Source organism: Rousettus aegyptiacus, unplaced genomic scaffold, assembly GCF_014176215.1.
Source record: "Rousettus aegyptiacus isolate mRouAeg1 unplaced genomic scaffold, mRouAeg1.p scaffold_m13_p_6, whole genome shotgun sequence".
Lineage (NCBI taxonomy): Eukaryota > Metazoa > Chordata > Mammalia > Chiroptera > Pteropodidae > Rousettus > Rousettus aegyptiacus.
In genome coordinates this window covers 91,046,433-91,060,053 of record NW_023416309.1, presented here as the reverse complement: position 1 = coordinate 91,060,053, position 13,621 = coordinate 91,046,433, and the positions used below count along the sequence as shown (strand labels likewise).

Sequence of the window (13,621 nt, the reverse complement as noted above, 5' to 3'; positions counted from 1 at the left end):
CTTGAACATAAAGAAGAATTTCAGGCTCACTTGCGTGCATGCAAGGCCAGGCGTAGAGTGGCCTCGGGTAGGGGTTGATACAGGTGCTCAAACTGACATTAGAATTCAGCTCTCTTTTTCTTCAAGTTCTCTTTGACATAGGGCTCTTTATGGTGGCAGGATTGCTGCTAACAGCAAAAGGTAGGCCTGCATCTTCCCAGGCTCCTGCTGAGCCTCCCGCCCCCACCCCCCACCCCCCGCAAAAATCCCAAACCAAAACCAGAAACACAGCATTTCTTTCCGTTAATCCCTCACGATCTCGAGTCTCTCTAAACCATGTGCATATTCCCACTCCAGTCACTGTCATATGGATAGACTTACGCAACTAAGTGTATACTTCATAAAGTTACCATTAAAATACTATTATCGGTAATATAGCTGAAGTTTAATTTTAGATAAACTAACTTAAATGCTGCATGTTCTAAAGATCACGTTGGAATTTTACATAGAGTCATTGAAACACAAGCACTAAGACTATAGTCTTTGAGCAGAGAATCAACATGAAATGTCATGCAAACCATAATTTTTAATGGCGTTTGATAATTTGCTAACAACTCTTGAGAATACTAAGAATGTTGAGTTTCTAGGTAAGGCAGTTAGAAGAAAGTCACAAAGTTTGCTATAATTAATGGAGTTAAGGCTCTTGCATTTATGCCTGCTAATTTAGAGAAGACAGCCTTGTATGGCATTGAATTATGAGGTTATATGGGAAACAAAACCTCTGAGCCAGAGGCACAAACAATATAGAACTGGTGCTTTAGAAGTTGCACCCGATTCTTCAGAGTATACCTTTTCACAGGGGCTGGATGTGTCGTTTGGAATTTGAAAGTTAAAAATATATTGTCATTCCCTTATTTTTACCATGTCTGTGTCTCTGAATAGATAATAAGATATTTGTGGGTAGAAATAGTTATTTCACTTTGATTATTGCCCTCTATTATGATAATATATAGTAGGCACTTAAGTGGTAACTGAATGAGTAAATAAATGATTTAAAGAAGATTGACCAAATGACACATACTCAGAAAACTAAACCCAACTAGATATAGATGTTTAATTTGATTACATTAAATGTCATATTATTTAATAATTCAAGTCAAATATTTCCCCAAGTCATCATTTTGGGGTGTCTGGATTCCCCATGTTCCCATTGGTCCTTACTTTAAAGTACTAGGCTCCTGTCTTTGTTAAAGGCTGTCTTTGCTGGGGTGGCTACAGGTTATATTTTAAAGTTTCAGAAATGGTGCAGTCTGGATTGAGTCCAGCTGAGATTAGTCAGGATTTCAGGATTTTAATGAATAAAGTAGCACTACTGTCAGTGCTAAATTTTTTCCACAGGCATATTATTTATACTGTATAACAATTCAAAGTTAATGACCACCTTGGAACTTAGGAGTTCCAGCAGAGGGTCACTTCCCTTGAAAATGTTCCTATTTCACAGTGAGAGTCCTGGCCTGGCTTCCTGGCTGAGATTCCTCACCCAGAATCCCATCTATAATGCCTGCTCTTCAAACGTCCTGATTTCCCAGCTGTATTTGGGAGAGACAAAGCAGGAAGAGCCCATTCAGTTCTCATGTTTCTGGTAGCACCACCCAGTTGGCTCAGGGAATTATCTTTAAAAGCTTTGAGACACGTAATCACTTCACAGATATTTCTCCAGAGTCTAGTGTCCATCGGGCAAGGGGATAGGGATAGGAATGGTGGTTCCTGGGATGAGTGAGACAGGCTTGGTGTCTGCCCCCAAGAAGCTTATGGTCTAGTGAAGAAGACAGAGTAGATAAGCTGTTGGAAGGGTGATGAGTTTTGAGAAAGAGCAATTTTCTCTAAGTCATTTATTCATTCAGTAAAAGGTGCTAGAGGCTGTAAAACCAGGAGCACTAACCAAGTTTGGAGGAGGCTGGGTGAAAGCTGGGGAAGAAAACTGTTCCACATGGAAGGAATTATTTGCACAAAACCCCTCAGGTAGGGGAACAGTGAGGTCTGAGAACTACCAAAGGAAGTATGGCTGGAGCAATGAAGTGAAGGAGAGGCATCTCATACATGACTGAAGAAGGAGGCAGTCAAGCCACAGGAGATCCTGAGAGCTATGGCAGAGATTTTAGGCTTTTCACAAAACACCAATAAGCTTCAAAGGATTTTAAGCTGAGTGTGACCTGAGAAGATGTATTCATTCTTAATAGCTGCTCATTTTTCCCTATGGTACTCTGTTCTCTCTAACAGTCTCTCCAACTTCATCATGAGGGTACTTACTATTCAAGGTGCTTACATAGTCAGGCAGCATGCAGAGGAGCCTACACTCAAATCTAGTTTCCAAAGTGGAGCATCAGCCTCTGAAGTTTAACCAGAAAAAAAAGGGTAGGGAACATCCATGCACATGCCCCCTGCCTCTTCTGACCCATGCTGGTGTTCAACATACTCTCCAGTGTGACTGTATCACACAGCCCATCAAAGCAGAGCCATTTCAAGAGCTAGAAATGGGAAAGAAAAAGGAAAGACCTAAAAAAAAAAAAAAAAAATGTAAGCAGGGCTGCTTTCTCCTAAGTTTCTTTTTCCATACTCCTTCCCAGCTACAAGGAAGATTTTTTTTTTTTTTTTTTCTCGAGAAGATAGAAACACATTATCTGTTTAGGTTTTCAGAGTTCAGAACCAGCCAAACAGGAAGGCTTCAAAAAAATTGTTTACATTGCTAATCTATTTACATGTATTTTTCTGTCTCTGTTTGGATACATATAATATACGCTCCATTTCATATTATATAATAACGGAACGACTATACAGCATGTTACATGAGTGACTGTTCTCTACACGATGACAAGTTCAGTGCTAGGAAGTGGAGTTCATAAAGGTAGAATGATTCTTCCACTACGGAATTGGCAATCTAGAGAGGACATTAAATATGTGCATAGTGTAGGATAATAGAGAATTTGATAACCATTATATGAAAAAAAAAAAAAAAACCCACGTAATATTTTAGGAGTTTGTGGCTAACTGCTGTTAAAAACAAGACAACAGGCTCCAAGTGGTATTACCTATGCTAAGTCTTACGCTACCAAATACTTAATTACAGTTTAGGCTTTCCGAGGAATCTTAAAGCAGTTGATCAGAAATATCCTAATCAGCGCTAGTTAGGCAATCTGCCTGATAGGCTCTTACCGTCTCCTAAAGGAAAATAATCAACCCATTTTTCATTTTGCCTCGTTAACTTTCTCGTTCCCACCACCTTCTGCCTATAAAAGTTGTTCATTTAGAATAGCTCCTCGGGATTTCCTTTCTACCTGTTAGAGTGGATGCTGCCTGATTCAATTCAATTTTTGCTCAGATAAACTCTTGAAATTTTGAATATGCCCGAGTTTGTCTTTTAACAGCTCTGGTGTCAGAAGAGGAACCCGAAGGAGACCCAAAAGGCTCCTCGGAGCTGGGAGCACCCGGGCGTAAGTACCTGATGAGCCCCTTGAGCTCCTTGCTTCTCGCTGCCTCTGGAGGCGGTGAGTGAGCCCCTCTCCGATCCTAGCTCTGCAGTTTCTACATTGGGAGCCTTCACTTTACTTCTTTTTAAAGTCTGGGTCCGAAAACTGGCGGAACTCGGACTGGGCCCGACTTAGAAACGGGACCTGGTCCGTGGTCAAACTGGGTCCGAGTTAGAAACTAGACCGTGTTTAAGGTCAGCTAGGGTTCGACTTAGAAACGGAACTGAATCCGGGGTCCGACTTAAAAACCGGACTGAATCCGGGGTCGGACTATGTGTCCGAGTCAGAAACCGGATTGATTCTGGGGTTGGATTGGGGCCATTTAGGAATAGGACTGGGCCTGGCATTGGTCTGGGTCCAAATTAGAAAGCAGACTAGGTCTGGGATCGAGCTGGGCACAGCTTAAGCTGAACTGGTTCCGCTGTGAGGCCTCAGGTGAGTAAAATTTTGTTTTTAGGCTGAACAAATAGACTAACCTTAATAACGATATTCTCGAGTTACAGTGGCCAAAGCGGAGAGCTTTTAATTTATAAATAAGTTTAGCCATTTTTTGAGGTGCTTTAGAGAAAAAGGGGGTATCAGCCAAACACTTACCATGAAAGGTAGAAAGAAAATTACTTTTTCTCTTCTGCAGTTTCTGGTGACTAGGATGAGACCTGCTGGGACACACCCCATTCACGTCAGAGCCTGCAGATGAACCCTGAGAAAACCGGCAGAAGCCGACAAAAGGTGAGAATTCTTACCAGAGTCAGCTTTTCTATCGCTATCTCTATGTGTGGTGGTGCTTCGTCATTAAAGGAAAGTGAAAATTCACTTTGCCTTCCCATTCAGATTGGCAGGCTAAAAACATTCATGAGAATCTGATCTTTGAATTGTGACTTGTGGATTTGAGTTCAGGTATCCACTGGTTGTCCATATTTTCTGTCACAGGGAGAGCTATTTCCCCCTTGTTTTGTCTTGTTATGTGTCCTGAGAACTTGGCTTGGCAAAAGCCTGATTGGGAGTTCCCAAAATATGGCCGGGCCGAAATGTGAGTTGCACCTCATTTGTAGCCAGAGTTCTACAAACTGTTGCCGGTTCCCAGGGGAATTATCTGAGTCTTTATTTTGGTTATTTCTGGAAGTGGCTCTGGATCCTGAGAGAGTACTATCTTTTGCACTCTCTTTGAGAATGCCACTTGTCCCCATGAGATTGTTCAGTATTCAGTATTGCCGGGAATATTTACTGTTTGTCCAGCTGAAACCCGACAAGATAGTCAAAAGGATTTTTTTTTTTTTTTTTTTTTAAGTAGCTCTATGGTCAGAGGCTGGTCAGATTGGAAGCTGATAGAATGTAATAGAAACCTTTTTCCCTCCTAAGCTAAAATGAAGCTATGTACCCAGAGGAAAAGAAAAATGTTCTGAGGCCTTTGTGGAAGGATTTAATAAAACATTCCTAAGACACAAAGCTCTAAATCTAGAACATGGGACTCTTTTAATTTTCATCTTACCTGAAGATCTTCTCCCTGAATATAAAGAAGCAAATTGAGGATAACATAGCTGGATGGATGACAGTCTCCATATCATTCCAGTTGTGGCCTAGTGCTTTGAGAAATTACAAACAACTATACTTTTTTTTTTTTTTTTTTTTACAAATTGAGTCTTTTTAAGAAGAGAAATGCAGGTCTTGAAACAATTCAAAGCCTACTTTTTCTTTTTACCAATTCCCAAACCTCCCCTATTTATCTCAAAAGGCTTGCAGGTATTGTAAAAAGATCTGGATTTGGGGAACAAAAGTCCTCTTTGGTGGAACATACATTCTTTTCCTGTGCCTTTTGAAATGTAGGTATTCTTCCTGATCTTCACTAGGAACCAAGGTAATTCTTATCAGAAGGAGGAAAAAAAAAAGACCTATGGTATTTCACAAATATCAGTAAAAAACTATCTGAGCAGGTAAACATCGTATTCCATATTCCAGAAACACAATTAGGATCCTACTGGTTTTTTTTTTTTTTTTTTTTTTAAATAAACTACTAAGTTTGGTATTATCATAACGGTCTCATGGCTAAAATTTTTAAATGTGTTTATGCTTATGTACATCTACATATGTATGTTATAGATGTATGATTTTTTTGTACCTCTGATGGCATTGCCAAAATTTATTTGTAAAGAGTTTTATTATTTCATTGACTTAAAGAGAAACAGCCATCATATAAATCAAGTATACTTTCAGAAATATAGAAACTAACCCAAATGTTTTCCAAGATCACATGATATGAGATAATCTTTAGTAAATAAAAGCTATTTCAGTTTTGTTGGTTTAATTAAAACAGCATTTTAAGTATTAAATTTAGTGTTATTAGCATTAAATATAATGTTTTTATTCTACCTAGGTTTACTAAAAGTCATGCTCGTGTTATCTCTATTGGAGAATTTATCAGGCAGAAAGATAACTTGATGATGGTTAGCTGTTTAATGTTTCATGAAATTTTCATGAGTAATCTAAACATAATTGTTAAAAGAACAAGTCAATTAAAAAGATGCTAAGTAAGATAAAACTTTTAAATGAAGTTTCTAAAATCTTTTTGGGAGTTTTCAGCCTTCATGATCATGTGAGTGAATTCCTCATGATAAATCTTGATTGGGCAGAAATTTGACAAAACCTGAGGAAGATTTTCTTCACAGGTAAATGTAACAGCCTGAGGCAAAGCAGGGAGGTAGGAGAGTGGGAGGCAGATAAATATGTGCAATTGGGGTTATAATAGCTAATATTTATTGACCACTTATTAAATGCCAGGCACAGGATAAGCACTTGATACACATTAGATTTCATTCTCATCCTTGTTTATGTATAGACTCCAGAAGAGCATAGAACTTTGTCTTGTTCCCAACTATCTTCTCAAGATAGAGAACACACAAAAAAATATTTAAAACTATCTGCTGAGGGATGAGTGCTTCGGTTTTGTAGCAATAGCCCTATAGCCCCATGATCTCAGTTTGCCCACAGTGCCAGAAAGGTGGGCATGAAACATTTACGTGTAATCTTTTGTTCCACCCAGTTCTCATCAAAGAGTAAACTTTGGGAATAAATGAATTTTTAGAAATTTTAGAGCTAGAATTGTTGTCTTTCAGTTATTTATTATTATCATTATTTTGGTTTATTTTATTACTTAAAATTTTTCTGCCTTTCCATTCTGATTCAACACCTTTGGAGGACCAAAGGTGTTGAACACCTTTAAAGTCTACACACTGGAAGGGTATTATTGATTTAACTTGGGGAGGGGAGAGAGGCGGGAGGCAAAGTAGGACTAGAAGAGAAGACCTTTTCATTTGCAAGTCAGAATCCTGAAAGTTACGAAAACCTGTATTACCCTAGGGACAGATATGGAGGTTGGTGGGGGTGGGGGCAGCACACCAAATCCATTTTCTCCTATCTATTTTACCTGATTCCTCTCTAGTGGTTCATAAACTGAGAAAAAGCCGGTGGAAGCCAAGCTGGACAAAAATGGTACTTAGAACTCAGTGAAGGACATACAGTAACTTTTGTTTTATGTCAAACAACTTATGAGGGGCTGGATCTGTTTTTAAGTGGCCATGGATTTTGCTTACCAATGAATGTTGTGTTTCATTTTCCAAGGGAAAGTGAATGATATTCTTCATTAGGAGCCTATATTTCAGGCCTGGTATTGAATAATTACTGGACTGCTGAAAGCTTCCAAGTAGGAGTTCACCCTCCACGACACCGCTTGGCTCATGTTCCCATTTCAGCTACTTTAAGCTCTTGTAAACAGCATTCGTTTTCCATTACAAGCTAGGAAATGTGACTGTGCAGCAATGGTGCTGAGTCCCTGGAGAGGACCTGCCAGGGAGGCCGTTTCCTCACATCTCATTTTAGTTTCTAATTTGCTGGCGAGGTTGAGTAATCACTGAAGCTCAATGTCTTCCCATCCTATTCTGTTCCACTAACTTATAAAACAGCCAGCGACCCGCTTGAGGACTGGCGGATCAACCAGATGTTTCCTGAGCAAAGACAGTGTGCATTTCCCCTTGCACATCATCTTGTGAGGGAGGGGTGTCTGGCAGGCACTCATCCCTCTGACATCATTGGGCGAGGTAGCCTGGGGGAGAATTTCAAAGCTGAACAGCTTGGCCAGGGAAGAGCTCAGCTGACAGCCCTGTGCTGGGATTAACTGACCCAGATAACTCCGGAGAAGGAATCAGCAATTTAAGTGTGTTTATTCTCTGGGAGGATATAGACCCTCCACTCCCCGAATATCCATGGGCTACGGGAAACCTCCTCCAGTGGCTCCACATACACAGCCAGGATCACATTCATCCTATTGCTGGTCATCCCAACTCCTTGTTTTCCCTGCCTTTTGCCCGAGGTTAAAGTGGGACAAGCTCAATTGATTACAATGAATAATAATAAAATAATACTAATTAATAATAAAATGATAAATCAACTAATCCTTCTTCCCCAAACAATGTAAGGGAGCTCAAATCCTAAAAAAAAAATCTGTGATTTTGAACTATCTCCTTATAGATCATTAATTTAGAGAACAACTAATACAGGATTGCCAACTTCCCCTTAGACAGGTCATTAAAAATAAATCAGAACAAATAAACAATAACAAAACTCGCACCATTGCTATCATTATAATTTCATAAAAGGAAGTTAATTTAACCTCCTCTACTCAAACCCCTCCATCACACTCAATCAAATCCAAATTACTGATACCTAAAAATTTCCATGGGACCAAGGATCTGACCCCAGTCTCTTTTCAAGCGCTCGCTCCTCTTTTTCTTAGTCCTCTCCAGCTTTTTCTCTATTCCTCAAACATGCCTGGGTCTTTGCATTTGCTGTTCCTAACCTCAGGAATGCTCTTCCCCAGATCAGTCTACAGCACACTGCCTATGGTAGGCGGCTTTCTGACATGGCTCCCAGTGACCCTACCTCCTAGTGCTCAGGCGATTGCATAATCCCCTCCCCTGTGTGTGAGCTGAACCTAGAGACTCACTTCTAAAGAGCAGAACAGAATAGACTTGCTCTAAAGAATAGCAAGTGATAGGATGCCACATCAAGATAGGTTATAAAAGATTGTGACTTTGCTCCTGCTAACTTTCTCTCTCTGGCTCTTCTCACTTGCTCGGATAAAACAAGTTGCCATTCATGAGTGGCTCAGTGGAGAGGCTGATATGACAAAGAACAGAGAATGGCCTCTTGGCCAACAGCCAAGTCAGGAACTGAGACCCTCAGTCCAACAGGCTGGGAGGAACTGAATCCTTCCAGCCACCCGGAGTGAGATTGGAAGCAGATCCTCCGCTGCTGGGCTTTACAATGACTGAAGTCCCAGGGGAGCCCTTGACTGTAGCCTTGTGAGAGATACTGAGCCAGAGGACCAGGCTCCAGACACATTGAAACCATGAGACCATAAATGTTGTTTTAAGTTCTGGGGTAATTTGTTACACAGTGATAGATAACTCCTACACTGCCTCACTTTATTTAGGTCTCTGCTCAAATGTTTCTCTCTCTAAAGTAGTCTCTCACCTTTAAAACAAAAGAAAGCAAACAAACAAGATTGATTACACATTATTTTCAGTCCCTTTACTCGTCTTTATTTTTCATCATGGAAATTATCACTATGTACATTTATATATTTATCTTTTAGCTGGCTTTCCTTCTAGAATAAAAATTTAATGAATACCATGTATCAATACAAACAATCATATCTGCATAAGATGGACACGTATTTACCCTGATAGTGCTTAAGTTTATTTGATAAATAAATATTTATTGTAGGGCTACTATATGCCAGTCCTAGTGGTTCTAGGGTCGTTTATTCTTGTTCTCAGTCATCTGGGCCAATTAATTTTAGTCTGCTGGCTAAGCTTCTCCCCCCTCCCCCACTAAGCTGCTCTATTTTGATGTCTTTAACTGATAATTTGGTTAAAATGCCATATAGGATGGAGTCAAACTAGAGCTTCTATGTCCTCTGCTGATAGCAGGTGTCGAATGAACGTAATTATATGCAAAATTCTTACTTCAGACTGTGCTAAAGTCTAACTCCTGATATTTTCATCTATTGGCTTTAGCTTTGCTCTCAGAAATAATAAAGAACATATCTGTTTATTTTTCACAAGCCTCGTTCTAACTGCTCTATTAACTATTTCCTTGAGTATAAGTTCTGTTTATTGAATTTATTGTCTCTTTTTTTATGCTAAAAACTTTTGTTGAATGCTTAGTATTTCTTTACATTTTGTGCTCTTCTCTGTAGTTGAGATTGCAAGCTCAGCTTTCTGCTTGCAGAAGAGGAGGTGTGAGAGCTATTCCTGTGCCTCATTCTCCTCCCAGTTTCCAGAGGGAGTGGTAGAGCCCGTGATTCCATCAGCCATGCCTCTGGGGATGGTCTCTTGCATCACCAGCACCTAGGAACTACCCTATCTGTCTTCTGTAGCTTCCATGTTCACCATTGTCATCTCAAGGCATATTCCTCTATTTCTGGGGTGTGCGCGTATGTATGTGTGGTAGTGGCGAATCGGCCAGGCTACTCTCCTTCTTTCACTGGAGATACCAGAGGTAGACGCCTCTGAACATGGATCACCCTTTTTGTTCACATCTTTTACAACTGCGTTCTTCTACGTGAGTCCTGGCCTCCAGCTTTTTCTGCAGTTTTAGCTCATTTGTTTTGTTTGTTTTTGGACCATGAAGTATAACAGTTCTTATGTTCCAATCCTTGTTTTAATCCTTATGCATGTATTTATGTGTGTATAGTTTACATATATTAAAAATATAAAATATGACTATATTTCATATAGATAGACGTGTATGTATATGTAGTCAGCTTAGCTACAATCTCTACTTCCTTTTCTGTCAGCTCTTAAATATTTGAAGATCACTATCATATTCTCCCTTATTCTTTCCTCCTTTGTCTAACCATCCCAAGTTCCTTTTTTTTTTTTTTTGGTTTTATTGATAAATAATTGACATACATCACTGTACAAGTTTAAGGTGTCTAGCACGATGGTTTGGTTTACATATATTGTGAAATGGTAGCTACAGCAGTTTCAGCTAATTCTCAGTCTCTACTCTTTCAACAGCCTTCCTATATATCAGACAGTAGTGTTAACTGTAGTCACCATGCTACGTATTATACCCCTACTTCTGTTAATGATTTTAATCTACTATAATTTTCTAACCCCTTATCACTAAAAACTCCTCCCTCTACTCTTGTAGACACACTAGAGTTTATTCAATAACACTGTTATGGCTCCCAGTGTTAAAAGGAATAATCAGACCACCGTGAGGCTTTACTTCTTATAATCTCTCTCTCTCTCTCCCCCACCCCTATATTTTTTTCTGTGAATACTGTCTACATCTGGTTTATCCTTTTAAACCACATATTTATACTGTTGGCCCATAACAACCAATTTCCTTTCCACCCCACTTCAAATTTTAAATATACAAACTGCCAGGCAGCAGCTTCCCTATCCTCTACTTGTGTAATTGATCACTAACCAAAATGAAAGGCTTCGTACTAATCTCCAATGAGTTTTACTATGTTCGTTTTAACCTCTCCACACCCTTTTTGTAGTGTGTGTCAGGATATGCAGAAAGGCTGGCTTTAGTTTGTTCTTGTCTTTACCAAACTGACAATCCTCTGATATATTTGTCTCTGGTGAATTGTGGGTCTTTCCATCTGTAGAACATTTTCTCCTCTATCATTAGCTTATCAGAGATCATACTATATTAGCTTCTTTAGCTGAAGCTCATTTTTACTCGCTGGGATTATGTCATTCATTCATTCAGTAAAGATTTATGAAGGGCCAACTCTGTGCTGAGAGCCAAGGAGGGTGTTGGCTATACAGAGATAAACAAACAAACATGGTTCTTGACCTCATGGAATTTATGGTATAGTATTTATATTTTAATAATTACTTGTAGGCTTATAATATGCTTATAATTGCTAGTGATTCTATATAGTCAGAATTTTACTTTTAAAAAAAGCAGCAATCTTGACAAAGCAAAAAAAGTGCAATGTTAATTGTAGAATATAGGTGGGTAGGCAGGTGTTCACTGTACAGTTCTTTCAGTTATTCTATTCATTTGAAAATTTTCATAATAAAATGTTGGAGGAAATCTGCCTATCTTTCACAAGCTATATTTCTTTTATATTCCTCAGCCATGTTATTATGCATATCCCTCTTTTAAACTCTGGATTGCTTTACTTGCTTTTTATGAGCTTCAGGATACCAGAGCCTCTTTCTCTCAGGGTACCTGGGAGAAATTGTCACATGATTAAAGGAATACTCTCATTGGGGGTGTCTAGGACTCAAACTCTGAGCCGAGCACCTATTGGCTCTGTGCTCACAAGTCACTTAATGTTACTGAGCGTCAGTATTTCTCATCCTTAAAATGGGGGTGGGCAATAATATTCATACCCCCAAATTGTTACGAAAACTAAATAAAATTATGTACATAATCACTTAGCATATTTAAAAGGCATCAGCTCTACTTCTGTTGCTTTATTCACTCTTCTACCTTGCCCATAACCATTATTTTCTTCCTTATAAATCTGAATTAAGTGGTTAAGGTCCATTCATGCTTTTTTCTTTTTTTACCCTTCGAAAAATAAATTCCTTAAGACTTTACATCCATAACATATTACTGGATGCTTTTGTTCAGCAAACACGATGTTAGAAGATATGAATTCATGTATCACCTTCAAGTTTCTTTTTTGTTCGATATGGGACTGATGTAAAGGAAGTGCCATTCATATCCTGACCCGGTGGTCTGAAATTTCTGCTGCTTTGTAAATGCCTTATTGCTAATTTAGTGTGTTTATGCCATTGTCTGTGTGTCCTGATTGCTCTGTTTGCAGTGTTATCTTCCCTTTTGAACCTGCAAAAGCCCTGCGCTTCCTTCGAGAACAAGTTTTATGCTATGTCCTCCAGTGAAAGCTTCTTTAATCCTTTCCTCCAGCTTTTCTCATGTTTCCACTATATCATGTCACATCTCAAAATATCTTATATAGTTTGCTACTAGATAGTAAGTACCATGTAGCCAGAGAAAAACGCTCTTCCATCTTTCTACAGGACTGGGGACACCTGGCAGGCACTTCTTAGAGATAACTAATGGATGGCTGCATAGATGAATGACTAGAGCTCATCGTCTTTGGGCATCTGTTTCTTTCTCCATGAAATAAGAGCGATAGCCAGGTGACTTCAGAAGCCTTTTTGAGCACTGCAATTCTATGATTTTTGGCCTTTGTATTATGTTGCTCACATGCAATACATCTTTTATTTCATGTTTATCTTAATGTCAGAGCTTTCTTTATGGTTATAAACTTATTGATTTTAAGCAACAGGGGTTTGGATGCTTTGTACATCCCCTCTCTCTGACTCTTTGCCTTTAATTGCACCCAGGATATGGCTGAGTTGAGGTATTTAACCAATGCCTGACATACCCCTGCTCCAAACAAACAAAAAATGAATCTCCCCATCTCCTTTATCTCTCCATTCCTTCCATCTCTCACATTACCTAGTTTATAACATTCTTCTGTCTTGTGTCCTAGCTCCAAAGGAGGTAGAATAGATTCATGTATGCTGGAGCCTACTGGGTCTCTGGATAAGTATTAAGAAGATGCTACCTCTCTAAATCTCAGACCCTTTTATACTCCAGTGGCTGCTGAGTTATGGTTGCCTGGAAGACATTTAAATTCTAACCTTCTGTGATATTGTGAGTCCCCACTGATTATTTAGCAGGATCAGCAACACTCAGGGAAGATAAGAAGTCATGTCAGGAAGGTGCAAGACCTCATCTCATATGTACCCCTGTCTCCTCACCCTTTAAGTTCCAGCCACGCTGGATTTAGTATTCTCAGGGCTCTACATTATCACTCATCCCTTTTTCCTTTACTTGAAACACTCTTCAAATCCCCTCTATCTTCTTTACCTGGTAAAGCTTACTCATCCTGCAGGTCTGAGCTGAAAATATCACTTCCTGCAAGAAGAGTTTTCTGATTCTCCTATTATAACACTTACTACACTGTTAAGTGATTAGTTGTGTGATTTTTTTCACTTAATCGTAAGTTTCATGTGGGAGAAGATGCCATCTTTCCTGTTCACTGTTATATCCCT

General features: G+C 39.2%; 1 protein-coding gene across 1 annotated transcript in view; it reads left to right on the top strand.

Annotated features, from left to right (window-relative positions):
* The first annotated feature begins 18 nt into the window (after positions 1 to 18).
* Positions 19 to 13,621, top strand: part of ANKFN1 (ankyrin repeat and fibronectin type III domain containing 1) — a 527,248-nt gene continuing 513,645 nt past the window's right edge. Inside the window, exons 1-2 of the mRNA XM_036222287.1 lie at positions 19 to 3,941; positions 4,141 to 4,235. The gene's annotated coding sequence lies outside the window, so the exon portion shown is untranslated. The remainder of the gene's footprint in view (positions 3,942 to 4,140; positions 4,236 to 13,621) is intronic.